Here is a 20,719-nt window from a genome sequence, read left to right as displayed (position 1 = left end):
GAGGACCAAGTCATAAAGAGAGAGCATCCAGAGTCATGAAGAGAGAGAAGTGTTGCAGCTTGAGTAACTGATGGAAGAGGGCACCCAGACCTGGAAAGAGTGATCCTCAGAGTGGCCAGGTATAGGAACCCTTCACAGTGAGTGAACCCCTTCACAGGAGGTTATAGGGGTGATGGTATGAGTGAGCCAAGGGAGACCCTGAAGGCATTGGGCAGGCAGGTATTATGAGTGACACTGAGGGGATTATGGCAGTGACAGTGTGAAGAGCTAAAAGCATGAGCTGCTGCAGTTTGAACTTTAATCTAGGTATAATGGGTAACAACGCCATGGGTAACAACACCAATGGGTAGTCACAGTGTCCTGGGTTTCAACACAGGTTAGCAACATGAATATGTACCCAGGATCCCTGGTGAGCTTGTACTCAGATAGCTAGCCTGTGCTGAAGACTGTGCCACCACATCTACACTGCTGTTGTTACCCACGCTAACTAGATTAATGCTAGCATGTGTATGCCTACCGGTGCTATGATCACATTGTTACCCAGGCTTTTTCAGAACTGAAAGCAGTGGTGACTTAACTATTTTTCTCCAGGTGGTGTCAGGAACAAATCAATGGGAACACAGCGCTTCCGTTTGATATTGATTTAATGCAAGCAAGTGTGCTCTTATCTAAGACTACTATTTATTAGATATTAAGCACACACATATGCAATAGGTTTAGGACATTCCAGATATAGTTACCCACAGTCTGAGGATGGTTTTCAGTGATTACCAACTGGGTTTACAGGGGTCTTCTTTCCATCCAACTGATGGGGAGTTTAGGTGTCAGCTCCTTGCCTGAAGAAAACCTCTTTTGGTATTTGCTTTTACCTAATTTTTTATAGATAACTCTAACAAAACACATAACCTATAGTGACTCCTACTGGGTCAGGATAATAATCTCTACTGGGTCACCAATTCTCCTAATTTCAACAAAATACTCATTATCTCAAAACATTTCTAATATTTCTAGCCATAACAGCAATATGTCAGGGGCACCAAGGAATGTCAGCACTATGTCAGGGGAAAACTAAGGTCATTATTAACACACTGTCTTCCATAACTTTCTGTCCCATTCTCCCATTTTGAGTAACAAAATGCAAGTATGCAGCTGTTTGACCTTATCTCACAAAGGCCTATGATTATTCCTAGCTATGTGATGTTTGGTTTTCAGCTGGCAGTGGCTGAACATACAAAATGGCTGACTACAGTACTGTCAAGTTCTGGGGTACATGCAGAAATGTCAAATTCTGGGGTAACACTACCTTCACTTGCAATGTAGACATACCCTAAAGAGCAAATGCTCTGTAGCGGGGGGCTGTATCCATTCATATCTTCTGGGGATGGGCACAGAGAGGGACCTATCACACCAAGTCACCAGTGGCATCCCCACATTTACTGTAACCAGCTGGCAGCCCTGAGACTGAATCAAGGCTAGCCAGCCTGCTTGATGGCCCATTAAAGACAACCAGTTCACCCAGTGAGCCCCTCCTGGAGATGTTTCAGAGAGCACTGCGGATATAGTTGCCACATGATTCAGCAAGGCATGGAAGGACATGTGATAAGGACATGTGATCTAAGACTCCATCTTTTGCCAGTAACGTTCCATGCACTTGGGCTGAAAGTGTAAAAGGAGATTGTGACATCACTTTGTCTTTAGTTCTGCTCCTCATCTCTGGACTATGGTTTTCTAACAAAAGGAAGCTTTGAATAAAGGACTGATGACCCCCAGTCCATTTGGGTGATCCAGAGAGACTTTTTGCAAGCTAGCAAACTTACCATCACTGCTAAAAATCTGATCTAAAGACTTTAAAATCACTTTTAATGCGTATGATTCCTTTAACCATTGAATAAGTCCCTTCTTTTCTTTTATTAATAAACCTTTAGTTATAGTTTTACTAAAAGAATAGGCTACAGCGTAGTATTTGGTAAGACCTAAAGTATATATGTTGACCCGGGGGGAGTGGCTGATCCTTTGGGATTAGAAAAACCTTGTGTATGATGGTTTTCAGTAACCTCTCATCATAAAGACTAGCTGTCTGAGTGATGATAGGGGTTGGATTGCCTGAAGGGGACTGTGTTAGCCCTTCGTTAACTATATAGTGATACAGGGGCTCATTTTGTTACTGGCTTGGTGAACTTTAATGTTAGAATAACCACCAGTTTTGGGGTGTGACTTCCCTGTTTTGTATCCGTCTGTCCTGAATTTGGCATTCTCACCTGTGACCCCCCCCGACACGGTCACCCAGACCCCTTTGGAAATCTTAGACATTGTCTGCAGACCCCCAGGGGTCTAGACAAATCATGATGTAGAGGTAGCCTTAAGTTCAAGATCACAGTTAAAAAAACACCTTGAGAGTAAAAGTTACACGTATGTATTTTTTCCCATCTGTTCTTTTTATAAGTAACACCTGAGGTTTCACCTAAATGATAGCAGGTGTTACTTGTAAAAACAATAGATAGACAAAAAACATACATGTAACAAACACCAGGCTGGCCAATATTGTCTCCTTGTTTCCATGTACTCCTCTGTCTGTATCCAACCGTTTAGATCTTGTCTTATCGTTAGACTGTAACCTCTTTGGGTCAGGGATTGCCTTTTTTGTTGTGGATATGTACACCTAGCACAGTGGGTTCATGGTCCACTACTGGGGTACCTCGGCTTCACATTAATATATGAAATGTTCATAAATAATGGCAATACTTAAGCTGACTCTGTTCTTTTAAACATGATCCTAACAAGGACATATTTTTTATAATTTGTTCACTGTTTTTGGCAGAAATCTGTGCACTCTGTTCCTGTGTCTTAGGGAGCCACTTTTTCCTCATTAGTGTATTCATCAGCAAGGAAGTGTCAGATGATGCGAGTTCCAGACCCAAACGTTTACTAAGCAAGACCCTTACCCTCTGCACTACTGTCTCTAATATCCTGCTGTAAGAGGCTACACCCTCTGACTCAGCTAGGTCAGGAGACTTGCAGCAGATTGCTGATAGGACATCACTGGGCATAAAACTTCCTGTTCCTGTCCCATCCCGTGTCTGAAATGAATAAAAAGTTGCTAGGTCTGCTGTTGATCAAACTGTTGACACCAAGCTCCTGCCCCTGATTTCTCACAAACCTGGAGCGTCCAGCAGCGGCTCCTGCCACCTGATTTCTGCCCCTTGTTCCTGGTTCCTAGCCCTAATTTCATTGACAGACTGTGGCTTGATCGTTGGTGTGACTTCTGACTCGGACCCTAGCTTAATCCCCGGTGCAGCTGCTGACTCTGGATTGGCCATTGGCGTCACTTTGGACTCTGCCTCTGACATTTGATGTGACTTCGGACCGCGACTTGACGCTGCCTCTGGCTCTAATCCCTAGGTCAGACTGCCCCATTGTGGGGAGGGACAGAGCAACATTTCTGAAAGGGGATGATAGTATGATTGCAAAACCACCAAACTGGTATGAGGTTTACATGAAACTATCTGAAGTCTGTACTCCCTGAAACCGCTTTTCTCTTATTACGATTCATTCTTTGTGTTGTGCCAGTGCCTGCAGCCCTTGCTGCCACACAGGCAACAGTAAATGACAACTCCTGCCCTGAAAAGCTGATGATTTAAAATCCAGAGCAATAAGTGTTGATGGGAAAAGGTAAGACAGGAAGGCAGACTGAATTAGAACAGACAAAAGGGCCTCCTGATATAAGTCAAGACCTGAGCTGAGATCATACTTGGTAAACAAGAAAAGTGTGGGACCAGAAATCAATGCACCAAAATTGGTGTGTCCGAAATTAGACCTAGCTGGTGAACGAAATAACGAGGGGACAGGCTATTCCACTCATGACTCCCTTTAAAGTTCTTAACTTTTTGGAGAAAAAAATCAAGATGATAGTTGCCGACAACCATTAAGAGACAGGAGAACAGGAATGGAGTGAGCTTTGCCATCATAGTTGTCACCCCTACTGGGACCTCAGGATTCACCACAATACCTTTGGGCCTTTATTGTCCTGACCCTGAGAGATATCCTAACCAGACTGGGCCAGAAAAAGGGATCCAAATGACATCACTGCCACCACCATCTAAACCTCAACCACCACCTGGGATGTGAGTCTGTCTTCCCCTTTCCTTTTTCTTTTCTTTCCCCATCTGATTTCTTCTCTTTCCTATCCCTCTCTTTTTTCTTTCTTTCTAATAAATGTCTGGCTTAGCAGCCTAAGACCATGTATTTTGCAACATTGCTCCAAAAAGAGGCTGCTACAAGCAATATCCTAAACAGCCTAATGCTTATACAAGTTTGCCAGATCTCAGATTGGCTGATAAGACCATGTGCTGGACCTGTGTATCTCCAGCAGTGAGGTGGTAAGTAAGAATCAACACGAAAGACAGAAGCTTCATTTTCGCTCTTTGCTGTTCTTTTCTCTCCACGCTTGTGTGTCTTATTTTGTCTTCTAGGGAACGGGGTCGGACTTTAACAACATCAACAACTCCAGCCCATCTCAACTGACTTCTTCTCTTTGCCCCAAAGGGACATTATTACCTTCTTTATTGTCATTGAAAAGACTGCCAAACAGGGTCTTTTTTGTTATCAAAATTCTCTACAGCTAAAGGAAAAGGGAACAAGGGATATTGTTAAAATGAAGCCTGACTTAATGCTTTACATTTCAAATGCTTTAACTGGTTTTCCTCGTCTTCTATATTTTGAATAAAAGGTTTAAAAAAATTTTAATGATGCATTTGGCACAGTCCTAAGCAAGCCGAGGTCTCTGCATACCAAACCCTGAGCCTTGTTTAAAACGATTTCATGTTGAACAGTGACAGGTTTATTTTAACACCTTTGACTCTTTGGGTCCATTTTTTCCATCTAAATTAATCCAACAAAACTCCTAGGTTTAGAACTTCCGGCTTACTAGTTAGCAATGGTTACAGACAGAATAGATAAGCAAATAGATGTGGCATAGTCATTCCAGGAGGCTGCGTGGCTAAAAGGCTGAAACTTGGCCCATATGCGAGCTGCCAGTGCTGGCCTTGTACAAAAGTTATTTGTAAGATGGGTGAGTGATGAAACTTGCCATTGCGAGCTGCCAGTAGGCTGAGAATATTAAGGATGGGGAAGTACACAAACATTAATGCTACTCAGTGGAAAATTGAGCTCAATAACCCAGTCACATGCCCTGTGCCAAATACATTTTGGTAGGGAAAGGATCAATCTGTCTCATTAGCAGGTTTTCTGTACTACAATGAGGGAGGCAAAACAGCCTTTTCAATTTAAGGACTGTCCATCAAAAATCAGGACAGGTGGAAGCCATACATCCAGTTCACATCTGAAGGTTTTCATCACAGCTAGCAGCACCGCGGGAAAGATACCCCTTCATCCAACTGCAGCAAACTGGCACAACATGATATCTGAATGAAACGGCTTTAAAGGAGGCTACTCAATATTAAGGCAGGGATCCAAGGAGGAAGGCAACTGGAGGATTGAAAACACACAGATCAAGTGTCCATAGGTGGCCACTAAAACCTGAGGTGTTTTATTCCTTCATAAAAAGTACACCAAACTGAATTTGATGCCTCACTAAAACAAATTGAGGACTTCTGTCTGGCTAAAGAACAACTGGTGTGTGTGGGGAGGGAAGGGGAGAAAATGTGATGACCATTCACAAGTACTGGAAAGGTGTAAATACCATGGAGGGAGCAGAATTGCTGGAATGGGATGGGAGAGAATGAGAGGACAAGTTCAGCTTTCCACATGATGTTTCCTGACAGGTTCTTAGGCCCAGATCCTCAAAGATATTTAGCTTCTTAACTTCCACTGAAATTAGATACCTTTGAAGATCTGGTCCTTAGCCTGTGGAATAAACTCCCACAGGAAAGGCTGAAAGCACCCATTGTTAACATTATTAGACCAACCCCTGCTTAATGCATTGTATAGAATAATTCAGCACTGTGTGGGAATCAGGGGCACCAGAAGAATTTTCCTTAAAAGGGGGCCCAGGGAGAGGACCTCTCTCCAGTAGGCTGCTTGGCCAAGGTGGAGAAGAAGGTGGGGCACAGGTTTGTGGGGCTGCAGCCAAGGAAGGAAGCATTGGGATATGCCAAGCCTTGGCCCCTGGTGCAGGGCAGGGTACAGCCCCAAGAGTGCAGGAGGAGGTACTCTGGAGCCCCACAGGCCCCCAGTTCCCCTGCTCCCTGTGGAGAGCTTCAGCTTCTAGGCCACCCAGGGCAGGGGTCTCAGGGAAGTGCCAGGGCCTTGCCTCCCAGCCCACATCACTGGGTGGCCAGCAGTGGCTTCCCCCTTGGACAGGGATGTGGGAACCCCAGCCCATTCCCTCCTATATGGGGTAATGAGTCCCTGGCCACAGGTGGGCCCTATGCTACTGTCTCGGGCATGGCCAGGTGGGGAGGCAGCAGCTGCTGGATCTCTAGCATCTCAACAGACTCACATTGGGTGGCTTCCTGTTCTTTCATTGTTTCTGTTGGCTCACAGAAGCCTGTGGCTTTATCATAGCACTTGTCCCCCTGAAGTAGTCACCTCACATGACGTGGAAGCCACTGCTTTACTCATGAAACTTTTAGTCCATCCTTTTCTGTATTTTTCTAAAGGCTAGATCCACACTGGAGTGCCCTGCTCCAGAGCTGGGAGATCTTGGGCAGAGAGGCTGTAATAACTTACATGCATTCTCTGATTATTCGCCATGTTCATTCTGCAGCTCCCCAAGACCCCTGGTCTGCAGATGAAAGGCTCTCTAGCCCATCTGCATTGCCCCAAGACCACCAGTCCCCAGAGAAGTGCTAATGGAATGAATAGAGAGAGATAAATGGATGATAGATTAAAAGAATATTATTAAGGTTGCAAATCTATGCACTCAAAAGTTAGGAATTGTTAGAAATAAGGTTGTATGTCCAGCCTCATCTCTTCCCTTTGTGCATATTCCCAGAACTTTCCTCAGCATTCACAGCCGGCTCCTGATTTTCAAAATAGCTCATCACATATATATATATATTTAAATGGAAGTTTAGAATCTGGAGCAAGGATGCCAACTCCTATGGCAGTGAGTCTCCAATCTTTTGCTGGCACGACCCCATTTTAATGAATTGTTTCCTTTCAGGACCCCAACAGGGTGTCCTTTCATAGAGCAAAATGGCGTCCTTGCATCATGACCTCGCATGTGCCATACATGAGGTCATGCCATACATGAGGTCATGCTGTACACAGCAAAATGGTGTCTTCTGCACACTAGGGATTGCCACACCTCACTCTGCTGATGAAGCTACCTCATTTGGGGTCACAACTCACAGTTTGGGAACCACTGTCCTATGGAACCACTACAAACTGGTCCAATTTGGCACCTGAACATGGCCGCCTTCAAAGCAGAGTATTCTGTATTGAAGTAGGTATTGGGCGGGGGGGAAGGCCTTTGGAAAAAGTAAAGCACTCAAATTAAGGGTCAATTTGGTGCTAATCAAAATGTAAATAATTTTATCATTTCCTAAAGAGTACAACCAAATAACTGGATCCACTGCTGTCACAAAAGGTATCTGAGTGACAGAAATGACATTTAACAAAGTAAAAGACAAAAGAGAAACTGTGAGGAAAGTTTGTAAAATTGCTGCAGCTGTGCACCCATCACAAAATTTTGGATTTGGATCTCAAAATCCCTCACGTTTAAAAGGGTGGGCAGCTGGGCAAACACAGTACAAGTTTGGGACAGGAGACCCCAAGTGAGAATGCTGTAGTCCTAAACCTATACAGAGAAAGGTGTTAACAGGATAATAAAAGTTTGTGTGAGTTGGTAAGGAGCATGGACCATAAGGGCTCAAGTGGATGACTCCCTGCTGTTCTCATCTGAGGATTTGTTCCAGCCCATTATAAAGACAGATATGATCTATGAATTTCAGATCTGGATTCTCCTTTGGATTCTATATCCCAAGTCCCATCCCCAAGAAAGTTCAGAGTGGGAGTTAGAGCTGAAGTTTTGGTTCCTGATCAGATCAACCCTACGAACTATTCCAGTTCGCCTCACAAAAATTGAGAGACTTTCTAGGTCTTTCCAATAGATTTAGTTGGATGTCAATTTAAACTTTGTCTTTAGTGAAACTTCTGAGTTCTTCTCTCTGAGCTGTAATTTCCTAATGTCTCATTTGTACCCACCTGAGAATATCGTTAATTTACATGTGTGTGTTCTGTTTCCCACAAGAGTCCTGTCTAGTTTAACAAGGCCCCAAAGGTTACCAATCATCAGACAAGGTAATAGTCTAACTAAAAATTCAGGTTCCCTAATAAATCCCCAGGCTGCAAGCTCCAAAAGTTTTATCACCAGTTTCTGTTTGTGTTTCAGGAATATAAGGTAATTACTGAGAGAGAAGAAAGACCTGTCGGGGTGCTGGGCAATGATGCACTAGAAGCACAAGGAGATGTTGCTAGGATCACTGGGATCTTAGCAGAGATGAAGCCTTTGAAACACCTGTGACCTGTCTGCTAGCCCTTCAGTGCTATTGTAGTGATAGCAGCTGCATAGCTGATTTTCAGGCTGATTTTGATGCTTCACTAAACTAAACAGAGGACTTTGTTTGCCTAAAGAACAACTATTGGGGGGAGGGGGGGGAGGGAGGAATGTAATGACCACTCACAAGTATGGGAAAAGTGTAAATACCAAGGGGGCAAGGGAATTGCTGGAATGGGATGAAATAGAGTGAAAGGAAAAGTTCAACTTGACACCAGGTAATGTTTCCTCGCAGTGAGGCCTATTAGCCTGTGGAATAGTCTCCTAAAGAAAAGGCTTGAAACCCCAGTGTTGGAGATTTTTTAGGACCAGACTGGAGAAATTCCTACAGTAGCTGTAGAAATGGACAAGATGCCCATAATCACTAATATGACTATCTGTACAGGATTTTGATCTTTGAAGGAGGATATATAAATACTAAATATTATGTTGCAAGGAATGAGTATTGGCCCAATCCTGTTTTCATGAAATACATGAAAGAACAGAGCCAAACACCCGCCCCCCTTCCTACCAAGAGGCACTTCAGCCTGACACATTGTAACTTTAATTAAAAGTTAATACCTCAGCTGACTCTTATTGTTCTACCCTTTGAAGTATTCACTTCAGCCTTTTAAAAATATCCATTTCCTGCATAATAATTCAAGTCTGTCTGTACTTTGTATAATTCTATTTGTTTTGAGATCGTTTGTAAAACACTCCACTGGGGGAACCAGACTTCGATCCAGTTGTGCTGCTGGGATGTGAGGCAGCAAGTTGGTGTTTCCCATCTGACCCAGTGGTGGGACCCCCTTCCACTAACAGGACCCTGGCCTGGACCCAGTGGAGTAGGGTGGGCCTGGGTCCCCCTACCTCTTGTTGCTACCCCATAGCTGGGGATGGCTGCTTACTCTCCCTAGGCCAGAAGACCTGCAGCAGACTGTTGCCACTGCCCCGGCCAGGAGACTAAGAGCTACAGACTGCTTTGTTTGCTCTGCCTCACCCAAACTCCAAAGCCCAGATTGTTGTTATTGCTCTAGCCAGGAGGTGGAGAGCCAAAGACTGCTTTGTTTGCTCTGCCCCGCCCAGAGGGCCAGAGCCCCAATGATTGTTGGCTACTGTAATGAAGCAGAGTGGCCTCCCTCTGGATCCAAGAGGGAGGGACCATTACATCATCATTATTTATTATTTGTATTATTGTAGCACCTGGGCACTCCAGTCATGGAGCAGGACCACATTGTGCTAGGTGCTGTACAAACACAGAACAAAAAGATGGTTCCTGTCCCAGAGAGCTTTCAATTTAAGTATAAGACAAGAGACAACAGATGGAGAGACAGACAGATGGGAGTACAAGGAAACAATGAGACAGTGCCGGCCAGCATGACAGGCACTTGTCTCAGCACATCGACAGCCTAAATAGTGTTGAGTTATTTTGTAGGCATCATGGCAGGGATGAGGAGGGATTTGAAGGAAAACAATGAAGTGACTTTGTGGGTGTTTATGAGAAGCGTCTTCCAAGCACAAGGGGCAGCCTGGGAGAAAGCACAAAGGTGCTCATTCAAAAATGTAACAAGTGGGTGATGGAGGCTCGCATGATGAGCCCATCAGAGGCGAACGTAAACAGAACTTAACTATCTTTATAGTTGGAAAATTTTTCCTAATGTCTAACTTAAAACTCCCTTGCAGCAGATTAAGCCCATTACTCCTTGTTCTACCTTCACTGGACATGGTGTAGACAGGATGTGGTGAGATTTTGGGGGGTTATGATTCAAGGAATAGAAGACAGAGAAGTATGTGTTACAGATGAGATCTGGGTGCTTAATCATCAGAATGTGGCACTCATGGGGGATTTTAACTACCACAGACTTAACGGTCATGGTAAATATCCAACTGAATATGAGCTCCCAGTGTGATGTTGTGGCTAACAGGGAGAATGCAATCCTTGGATGTGTAAGAAGGGGAGTACCAAGTAACAGTAAGGAGGTGGTATTACCTCTGTATATGGCACTGATGAGACCATGACTGAAGTTGTGTGTCCAGTTCTGGTGTCCACATTTCAAAAAAGATGTTGAAAAACTGGAAAGGATTCAGAAAAGAGCTACAAGAATGATTAAAGGTCTGGAAAACCTGCCTTATAGTGAGAGACTTAAGAAGCTCAGTCTATTTAGTTTATCCAAAAGCAAGTTAAGAGATGACTTGATCATATTCTACAAGTACCTAGAAGGGAAAGATATCTGATTTTAGATGGCTTTTTAATCTAGCCGAAAAAAAAGCATAACAAGATCCAGTGATTGGAAACTGAAGCTAGACAAATTCAAACTAGAAATAAGGCACCTATTTTTTAACAGAGGGGATAATTAACTATTGGAACAACTTACCTACGGACATAGAATCATAGAAGTGTAGGACTGGATGGGACCTCGAGAGGTCATCTAGTCCAGTCCCCTGCACTCAAGGCAGGACAACATAATAACTAGACCATTTCTGAGAAGTGTTTTTCTAACCTGTTCTTAAAAACCAATCAGTTTGTTCCAGTGTTTAACTACCCTGACAGTTAGGAAGTTTGTCAAGGTGGAGTCTCCATCAGTGGCAGTGTTTACGTCAAGACTGGATGTCTTTGCTCAAACAGACGTTATGGGCTTGATGCAGAAATGACTGGGTGAGGTGTTTTGGGCTGAGGTCAGACTAGATAATCACACTGGCCCCTTTGGCCTTGGATGAAATCTAATGAGTAAAGTGTGAAGAGATCTAAATCTATCAGTATGAAAGACCGAGGAATCCTAAAAGATGCTATGAGTAATGAACCACAGACTAGGATTCCTTGAAAATTCAAGGAACACAAAGAGGCCAGTGTCATTTCCCAAAGAGCTACTCAAAGATCAGCCTGTATAGAAATGCAACAGGGGGAGATACAAATGCAGGTCACAGGTGATTCAGGTCTATTCTTGGGGCAGGAAGGGCAAATAGCTCAGGCTGGATCATGGGCAACCTATTCCCTCCATAGCGAAAGGCTTAACAATGAGTGATTCACTCTGATTTGCAGGATCTAAACTACAGGCTTTGCCTGGGCCAGTTGCTCAGCCGATGACGTTGGGTCAGGAGCAGCGTCACGGCTATTCCTGTTGTAGAAGGGGGGTGGCAGGCCCCAGGGGCTGCTGAGAGTTCCCTTGACACCTTGGATGGCTGCAGAGTTAGCAGGTAACGTTGAAAAGACTGAACTCCCCTCGCTGATGTTTTAATGTCCAGAGATTCTAAGGCCAGAAGAGACTTTTAAATGATCTAGTCTGACCTCATATTAGCCTACTGAGATTAATAGAGGCTCTTTCCTACCTTTATGTCCAGGAAGGAAGAGGAAAGGAGATGGGCTTGTAAGTTTTATTTGACCTTTCCTGTGGAATCTCAGGGTCCAATTCATGACAGCAAGGAACAGAGCTTACCGAGCTGCTGCCCTAAGAACCATGGAACTTCCTTCCTGAGGAGGAGGTAGGGAGCCCAGATCTCAATGCCTTCAGAACAGGTGCAAATCCCACTTCTTTAGCCTAGACCAATAGCCTGCATATCAATTAAGGAAAAGAAGACAGGAGAATGAGGAGATGTATACGAACACTGAAAAGAGGTTTGCATGGACCTATCTCAGCCTCCCATCTGAGTGTGTGATAGCTCCTGGCTGTAAGGGAAAGTCTTTTAGGTCATGGTGTAGACACTTAGTGCTGGAGGTCCCCAGATCAACCGCTGGTCACGGCCATGCTGGCAGAGCATATAAACCAAGCATCCAGCCACCTCATAGGACTAATTCTTACATCGACTCGGTTTGTGAGGTCCTGCGGTAACAGGTGCAGTAGGAGAACTCTCGGTAAACAGAATCTCAATTTAATCCATTTGGAACTAGACTTGTCTACATGGGGAACAAGGGTAGAGTAGCTAGTGTGCACCAGCTACTCCTGGCTAACTCCCCACGTGGACCCTCTTATTGCACACTAGGAGTGCCTCTGTGCACATTAGCTTCATGCACTTTGGAAGTGTACTAAGCTAAACCACCTGAGGGCATTCTTCACACACAATGAGAGTGTCCTTACAGGGAGTTAGCTAGTCTGGAGTAGCTAATGCACTTTAAATTCACATCCTATCTTCTTGCACACTAACTTTACCATGTAGACAACCCTCAATTTGCTTGCTTCCAGAATTTCTGACCTGGAAAAGAAGGGGATGGTTGGAGAAGAATCCTTTGTTAATTTAAAACAGTTATAAATTTGGGACAGTCTTAAAAATCCTGACTGGTGTAATGATTGACAAAGTTCATGTAATAATACCTGCTCTCTCCCACCTTTGGTCTTCTTTAGCTCTACAAGGGTCTACCTCTCACTATGTACTTATACAGCACCCAGGGCAATGGGGCTCTACGTTTTGTTGGGGCCGTCGGGCTATCTTGTAGTAACAAATAACAACACATATTATTAATAATTTAATATCAAATAATAACAAATTTGTTATAATTATTAATTATTATATTATTAATTATTAATAGTATATATTATTAATTATTAATAGTATTATATTATTAATTTAATAAAATAATTAATTATTAATAGTATTAATATTCAATCACAAATAACACATATTATTAATAGTTTGTATTGTAAAATTGAACTCTTGGAAGAGAATATTACAGAGTGATCCGGAAAATTTACAAAGGGCTAGATATATGTGTATGCTTGAAGTGTGGCTGTAATTTTACAATGCAAAGATAATCCAAAGCACCAAGATTTTAAAAGATCTGTAGGTCTCCTGATGTTTCCCAGGCATCTCAGGCTAGTGGGAAGAAACTTCTGATTTGGTATCATAATGCATGCGTTATTCCCAGTCAAACTTTGTGCTGCTGTTTTTTTGGGGAAGTGTATGGATGTATGTATGTATATTTCACGAATGCGATGCTGCTAAAATGTTACTGTCACTAAACTTTAGTGTCTGCCCATTTGTCACTTTCTGCACCCACAACCTTCTTGAGCTTGGTATCATGTCCATAGCTCAGCCACGAGGTCCCTACTCTATTCACATTTAAATCACTGCCACACACCCACTGCTGCCATTCTTTGCATACTGAAATTAAATCTTGGCATGACATTCTGTGCCAAAGCCCTGGCTAATACAGCTGGCTCTTTTAGCTCAGCCAGCAGAGGCTTCATGCTTTTGAGTCCTAGGTTTGAACTCTGTTGTTGACAAACTACCCAGGGCTTTGGCGTTAGGTATATAAATTGCTTGTTGCCTATTGTTGCTTCTCTTCTGCAGGCTGTCTCTCTTTGATGGCCTTTCCTTAGGCCTGATTAAGGGAAGCATCTCTATCATCAAAACAAATAAGCCCATATTTAACTTTCAGCTAAACTTTAACTTGAAGTCAATGAGAACTTCAGCATGTTCTTAAGTGCTTTATTGAACTGTAGCTTTAGATTACGAGCTGCTTGGAGCACAGACCACCCTTGAATGTCGGGAGAGCACTTCGTGTTTAATAATTAATAATAATAAATCATAATCTTTACAAAAATAAGAGAACTTGGTGGAAGGAAATATAGGTATTTCTGATGGCAATGTACTTTCAAATGTAATTTAAAGGATTCCCAAATATGGCTACATCATTTTTAGATTTTTTTTTCAATTAGCAATGGGTTTTCACACAAGTGCTTTGTCAGATCAGTCTGCTTCTGATCTTTTTTTTCGGTTTGCTGTCTATCTGCTAGATGCTAAGAGGTCTTTTGGAAAATTCATTCCAACATGACAAATGTGGCAGCATAGAATCATAGACTCATAGAAGATTAGGGCTGGAAGGGACCTCAGGAGGTCAGCTAGTCCAACCCCCTGCTCAAAGCAGGACCGACCCCAACTAAACCATCCCAGCCAGGGCTTTGTCAAGCCGGACCTTGAAAAGCATGTTTCTCTTGAAAGTTGCCCAAGATGGGTTTTTTGGTTGAGGGCTCTGCTTTGACAAATTGTGTGCACTTAGATCCTGTTCTAAACTCCATTAAAGTCAATGGAAAGTCCCCCATTTACTTCAACGGACTATCAATCAGGCTTTTAATATTACATTGATGATATTTTCCCATTTTTCCAGGTTTGTGAGTTTTCTATTTTTACTATTGAAGCCATTTATTTTAAATATATAATAATACCTAACTCTTATCTAGCACTTGTCACTGAGCATTTTGGGTTATCATCAAGAACACGAAACACCATGAAAAGAAATATTTGGGTTTATGTAGCCTGCCGTGGGAGCCTCATGCTTCCCTTTGCATAAGGAAACCTTGTCTGTGCTTGCCAGGCGTCAGCTCCCTGACTTCACCAGACCAGGCAACACAAGTGCTCCCTTCTGGTCCTTACAGGCTCTGTTGTCCTTCTGCAGGTTAGCAATAGAATCATAGAGGATTAGGGATGGAAGGGACCTCAGGAGGTCATCTAGTCCAAACCCCTGCTCAGGCTTTGTCAAACTGGGCCTTCAAAACCTCTAAGAATGGAGATTCCACCACCTCCCTAGGTAACCCATTCCAGTGCTTCACCACCCTCCAAGTGAAAAAGGTTTTCCTAATATCCAACCTGGACCTCCCCACTGAAACTTGAGATCATTGCTCCTTGTTCTATCATATGCCACCATTGAGAACAGTCTCACTCCATCCTCCCTGGATTCCCGCTTCAGATAGTTAAAGGCTGCTATCAAATCCTCCCTCATTTGTCTCTTCTGCAGACTAAACAAGCCTAGTTCCCTCAGCCTCTCCTCATAAGTCATGTGCTCCAGGCCCCTAATCATTTTTGTTGCCTTCCGCTGGACTCTTTCCAATTTGTCCACATCCTTTCTGTAATGGGGACCCAAAACTGGACACAATACTCCAAATGAGGTCTCATCAGTGCTGAATAGAGGGGAATAGTCATGTCCCGCAATCTGCTGGCAATGCTCCTACTAATGCAGACCAATATGCCATTAACCTTCTTGGCAATAAGGGCACGCTGTTGACTCATATCCAGCTTCTTGTCTACTGGAACCCCCAAGTCCTTTTCTGCAGAACTGCTGCCTAGACCGTCGGTCCCCAGTCTGTAGGACGGCATGGGATTCTTCCATCCTAAGTGCAGGACTCTGCACTTGTCCTTGTTGAACCTCATTAGATTTTTTTTGGCCCAATCCTCCAATTTGTCTAGGTCACTCTGTATCCTATTCCTGCCCTCCAACATAGCTAACACTCCCCCCAGCTTAGTATCATTTGCAAACTTGCTGAGAGTGCAAACCAACCCATCCTCCAGATCATTAATGAAGATGTTGAACAAAACCGGCCCCAGCACCAACCCCTGGGGCACTCTGCTCGTTACCGGCTGCCAACTAGACGCCAAGCTATTGATTACTACCCGTTGAGCCTGATGATCTAATCAGTTCTCTATCCATTTTATAATCCATTCATCCAACCCATACTTCTTTAACTTGCTGATAAGAAGTTGGAGACCATATCGAAAGCTTTGCTAAAGTCAAGGTATATCACGTCCACCACTTTCCCTTTATCCACAGAACCAGTCACCTCTTCATAGCAGGCAGACAGGTTGGTCAGGCATGACTTTCCCTTGGTGAATCCATGTTGACTGTTCCTGATCACCTTCCTGTTCCCACACCTGTTTCCTTGCCCTAAATCCAGTTATTGACTCTGGCTTTGACCTTGATAAAACTTTTGGTTTGTTTATTTTTGGGGGGGTGAGGGGGTGAAAGACCGAAAAGAGATTGAATGAGGCAGGCAGCTCTGTGTCCCCTCAAGATGAAGGGGTTATTACACTAATCTTCTCTGTTGCTCACCAGGACCATGAAGGAAGAGAACAGGCTCACACCTCAACCACAGACAGTATACATATGTCCGCGTTTGGTTCACAAGGGCTTCATGGACTCGGTATTGCCCACTCTCATGATTTTATCGAGAGCCTCGTGAGATGTGGGTGTTTTCCTTAAAGGCCCAGTCCCTGGAGCTGTGGAATTATATCAGAATCTCAGTATATATATATATAATATATGTATGTATATATTAAAGTCTGCTTCTTCTCCTTGTGGTCGTGGAGAAAAGCTTGAAAATGTGACCCCTGAAGAGCCAAAAGCCACAAGGCCCATGAAAAGAACCCGATGTGTATTTTTTAATGTCAGGATTTTTAAGCCGATCACATGATGTTTGGGGTGAGAGGGGCTGCTTGACTCCTGCTGTCTTGAAAATTGGGGTTGGCAGGAAGAGCTTGAACCCAAGGGCTGTTCTTGCAATTTCAGATTATGCAGAGCCCTCACTAGCCACTCCAGGATACTCCAGTCCAGAGTGACAAAGGTATTATTTAGGGGCTTAATTCCCAATTTTAGGCATTTTATTTAGGTGCCTAAAATTGGGAGTTAAGCCCCTAAATAACTTGAATTATCTGGGCCTCACTGCCTAGCTTCCCAGCCCTGTCTCCTCCAGCTTTATCTTAGTAGGTTATTGGTGTGTCTTCATGCCCACAGCGAAGGCCGATAGCTGGGGACTCCACTCCGCAGGCTTTCCAAGTTACCATGCTCTATGCAGACTCCCAGTCTAGAGGGAGCACTGGAGGTGAGTGCAGGTCACCCAGGCCCTCCTGAACTGGAGTAATAGTAGGGTTGCCAGCTCTGATGAGTTTATCAGGAGGATTTTTCTCAGGGGGCTCATGTATTTTAGGGGATCTCATGTTTTCTCTAATGTTGGCTTCAAGTTCACCAAGGCTTGATCTTATCCCAGATGGCTACCCTCTCAAATTATTGTCAGTGGGATTGAAGTCACAGGTGGCCATTTGTTAAGACGGCTGCCATTTCCCTACAGCTTTTCAAGGTGAAAGCGTGGCTGCCCCTAGCAAAGATGCCCGTTGTCTCCCATGGTTTTCAGTGGGATTAAGCACGGTTGTCCTCAGGGAAAATGGTAATCCCTTATGACCCAATTGTCAGGTGCTCACTGTCCCCTATGCCCACTCTGTGTCGTGCTCTATCCACCTCTAGTCGTGGCTGGGACATAGCTGACAGAGATCAGTTTTTTAACTTGGACAGCGGAGGCCTATGCTTTAAGATCCAGAGATTCCAGGTTTTCCTTGTCAGGGCCAGGTGAGTGACAGAGTCAGCCGTCAGGAATGGGAGTGGTTGGTTGATCCAGGCTCAGGAACCAACAACTGGAGACGAATCCGAGTATTGGACCCAAGGTCAGGAACCAGCCTTCAGAAGCAGCGTGAAGTAGCAGGGTCTGTAGCAGCAGCTAGCTGGGGTTCCATCTAGCTGTGCAGACAAACTTCATTGGTCCCTTCAGCCCCCGGACTTAAATAGTATGCCTGGGCCAGTCAGGAGTCAGGAATGTCAGGTTTGTTGTCCCACTGTGGGCAGCGCATCCGGTAGTGTGTGGGCCCCTGAGGCTCGTGACCGAGTGCCGAGTGTTGCCACTACCAGAATTATTAGGTGGCAGCACCACCTGGGGAATCTCTAGTCCCATGTTCTAGACCCACGGCTCCTTACAGTCACCCCCCAACTCCCCCAGGGATGTGGCAGGGTAGGCATCACATTCCTTTTGCTGGCCATGAATGGAACACACATTAACTACTTAGAAGGTAGTTCTGCTAAATGCCACTACATCGAGGCAACAGAAATGTCAGAGATGAATTGCAAAGGGAAATAAAATGGAATTATCCTATTTTTTGTTTCCTTATTATAAATAAGATGCCCCCAAATTACCTCCATTTCCCCAAAGAAATAATCTATAAATACAATTGCTGGCCCCCTTTTCTTTTTTTTTTTTTTTTACAAAAAAATTACATTAATTTTTCAAGACATAGTATTGAAGAAATGTCATGAGCAAGACATTTTAGAGCGGTACTTCAGTCATTATCCTTGACAGCAGAATAAAGGAATGCAGCTATACAGGTCTATTGCTTTCTGTTTTTAGCTTCCGCGTGCTTTCTTTTAATAAAACTTTGACACAGGAATGGGCCAGCGAGCAACCATAAACTCAATGTATAAAGTTATCTGGCCAAAATTTTCCAAAGTGACTAGTGATTTTGGATGCCTTGATTGTTTTTTGGCAGTCAACTTGAAATGCCTTCAAGAGATCTGACTTTCAAAAGCTGGGTGCTCAGTACTTTCTAACAACCAGACTACTGTAGAGCTCCCCAAAATGGGCACCCCAAATGTTGGGCACCCAGAAATAGAGTGAAATAGGAGGAAATGTTTTTTCCATTTCAAGAAAATTTTTGAGATTTCAATTTTTTTTTTTCATTCTGCAGCAGGATAAAAACTGACCTGAAACTTTTCACACAAAAAAAAAAGACAGAGTGAGAGTCCTTCCCATCCCACAATAGCCTGGTCCTTAAGGCACTCCCCTAAGGTGTGGGAGACCTAGGTTCAAGTAGTTCAGCAAGGGCTTTGAACCGAAGTCTCCCATTTCTCAAATGAGTGCCTGTTATGTGGGCCTTCACCCTGCAGCACCCCCTGGTGGCCCAGGACAGTATCATCAGTGCCTCCCTGCCTCAGTTTCTCCAAAATGAGGTTTTTAAATAAATCCAATGAGACTTGTATATTGAACAGCACCCCTTTTGGGGATCTAGTTTATTCAACCCCCAAAGGCAGAACATCACATAAATAGGTGTCCCCCTCATGTCTGTAGCTCTTGGGGGGGAGAAAAGAGGGGGAAAGGAGTGAGTCAACCTTAGTCTGTTAACCCCAGTTATGCCCAATGTCCCTTACCAGAGGAGCCTTCATGATCCAGAACCCTCTTCTGGTATCCGGGTCCTCTTGGGTCACAGTCCCTAGTGAAGGCCGAACCACAAGGATCCTTCCTCAGAACAGTCTATAATTCCTCTTTTCCAGGGTTTCTGCTGATGCCTGGTAGAATCGTTTATGGGAGCTAGGTTTCTCTGAGACTTAGCGTTTGTAGTCCCTTCCTTCGGAAAACTCTCCCACCCAGCAGCAAGCTCCCTGGGCTTCCTTTGCTGCTGAGCCCCTGTCACCATCTTCCCCCTGAGAAGCCTTTTCCATAGGAGCTTTCTCTTTCCGCACTCTGGCAACTGCTCTTTTCCTCAAGAGCCTCTGTTCTCCTCTGGCCCCACTGGCCATAGCTTCCTTTTTATCTTGCCCAGGTGCTTCCCTGATTAATTAACTGCCTCCTAGTCACTCAATGAGTTAACCAGTCCCAGGCGAAGCCTAGGTGTCTTGTGGCGCGTCAGAGGTAGGCTGAGCCCTGGACCCCTTCAGAGGGCCAGCTCCCCTGTGACAGTGCACTACCATGCAAAGGGCTATTCTGGGAGTGAGTCTCTCTCTGGTTTTGACCAGAAATTCTATCGTGGACCAGAGAATCCTTTCCAATGAAAGATTAATCGAAACTGACCCTTCCCCACAGAAAAATTTGTTTTCAGTGAATTGGGATTTTCCGATGAAAAACCAGTTCATAAAAGAACTCCTGACCAGCCCTTTCCCAAATCATTATCTACCTGTGAAAATCTTGTCAGTCATCTGAAAAATGTTTCAATAATGACATGATCTACATGCACATTATTGTATAACTGTACCTGCAACCATGTGACACCAAATTTGGGTGTCTTCCCCCTCACACACATATTGTTGCTGGTGGCAAGTTATTTTTCCATCCAAACTGTTTTTAACAATTCTTCCAACCATTCTGAATGAACTGCAGGTGTGTGTGCTTGTTTCTTACCTTGGAAATATTTGCAGTGAAAGTCACGTCTTCTCTGTTTTTGCAGAAGGACTCAGAAATGTGGATTGGGAGTTTTCTCAGAGCATGTCTACACTATGGGCACTACAATTGCACAGCTATGGCAGCACAGTGTGGACCCTTCCTACAATGATGGAAGAGTTTTTTCTGTTGATGTAGGTAATCCACCTCTCTGAGCAGCAGCACATAGATTGATGGACGCATTCTGTCATCAACCTAGCCGCATCTACACCACGGTTAAGTTGGCATAGCTACGGCATTTAGAGGTGCAAATTTTTCACACCCCTAAGTGCTGTAGCTATGCTGACTTAACTTTTAAATACAGACCAGGCCTTAGCCTTTAACTTAGACTTGGACAACAATGAAAAGTTTATATCAACATAATTACATTGATCAGTGATGTGAAAAAACCAGACCCTGGACTGACATAGCTACGCTGCCAAAAACCCCAGTTAGAGGCAGCTGTTTGATGGAAGAGAGCTCCACCAACATCACTAATGCCATT

Source organism: Emydura macquarii, unplaced genomic scaffold (assembly GCF_026122565.2).
Source record: "Emydura macquarii macquarii isolate MOO-44397 ecotype Brisbane River unplaced genomic scaffold, CSIRO-AGI_Emac_v2 contig_670, whole genome shotgun sequence".
NCBI lineage: Eukaryota > Metazoa > Chordata > Testudines > Chelidae > Emydura > Emydura macquarii.
This window is presented reverse-complemented; position numbering follows the sequence as displayed.